We start from the raw sequence: 1,479 nt of genomic DNA, 5'->3' as shown, positions 1-1,479 counted from the left end.
ATTTCCAACTACCTATCAGGTATCTGCCTCAAAGTGGATGTCCAATGAGCATCTTACATTTAACATGTTAAAAACTGGACTTGTTTCCTTTCTTCCCAATCCTTCCCCCTTTTAAACTTTCGTATTTAATACAATGGTACATAGTAGGTATATAGTAGGCGTTATGTGAATACTTATTCCCTTCCCAATTACTGTTGAGGGCACTACCATCCTGCCGGTTCCTTAGATTCACAACCTAGGTGTCAGTCTTGATTTCACATTATCTATCACTCCCTATATCAAATCCGTGGGCAGCTAAGTGGTACATGAGCAACTAGGTTGTGTGGTGGATAGTGTTCCAGGCCTGGGAGCAGGAAGATAAGTCTTTCTGAGTTCAAATCTGGCCCCAGATGCTTTTTAGCTATGTGACCCTGGGCAAGTCACTTAAATCTGTTTGCCTCTGTTTCCTTGTCTGTAAAATGACCTGGAGAAGGAAATTGCAAACCACTCCAGTCTATCTCCTCATGCCCGGGACATTGCAATAGCTTGCTGGTTTTCTGCCTGCCACAAATTTCTCCTCAGTCAAGTCTATTGTCCATTCAGCTGCTAAAGTAATTTTCCTGAAGAGCTGATCCGACCATGTCACTCCCTACTCAATAAATTTTATTGGCTTCCTATCCCCTTCAGTACCAAATACAACATACTCTGTTTGGAATTCAAATTCCTTCCTAACCTAGGTCCCTTCCTACCTTTCCAATCTTCTTGCACCTTACACCCCTCACTCATATACTCTTTGGTCCAGTGACACTGACCTTCTTGCTATTCCTTGAATAAGATACTCTATCTCTTGGCTCCAGACATTTTCTCTGGTGTTCCCCCATGCCTGTAATGCTCTCCCTCCTCATCTCCACTGCCTGGATTCTCTGGTTTTCTTCAAGTTTTAACTAAATCCTATATTTTACAGAAAACCTTTCCTAATCCCTCTTAATTCTAGTGCCTTTCCTCTCTTGAATATTTGCCTTTTGTCCTGTATAAGCATATGTGTATGTGTTTCATACATGTTTATTTGCAAGTTGTCTCTGCTATTGGATTGTGAACTCCTTGAGGGCAAGGACTGTATTTTTTTCCTTTGTATCCCCAGCACTTTATACAGTGCCCAGCACATAGTAGATAGATATCTAATAAATGTCTCTTGACTGACTGCTGTAAATTTTAAAATCTTAAAATAGTTTGCAGAAATAGTTGTATGTTTGTCATCTTAGGGATTATTTGCAATTTTAGGATGAACTACCAAAATAAATATTTTGGAAAAAAAGATTTTGAGGTGGTATTTCACTAATCATTTGCTAATGGACTTCAATGAGTATCTTTGATTACTAGAACAGAAATATTCAAGTTATTTTGGGTAGTTTTAAAATTTTCAAAATATTATTTTACAAAACCTTTAGTCATCTTAAAATTTTTTTCCAGCTCTTCTAGAGATATAAACATGGGCTTTCC

This window comes from Vombatus ursinus, unplaced genomic scaffold (assembly GCF_900497805.2).
Source record: "Vombatus ursinus unplaced genomic scaffold, bare-nosed wombat genome assembly UNPS02014841.1, whole genome shotgun sequence".
NCBI classification, from domain to species: domain Eukaryota; kingdom Metazoa; phylum Chordata; class Mammalia; order Diprotodontia; family Vombatidae; genus Vombatus; species Vombatus ursinus.
Note: the sequence above shows the minus strand (reverse complement) of the source record.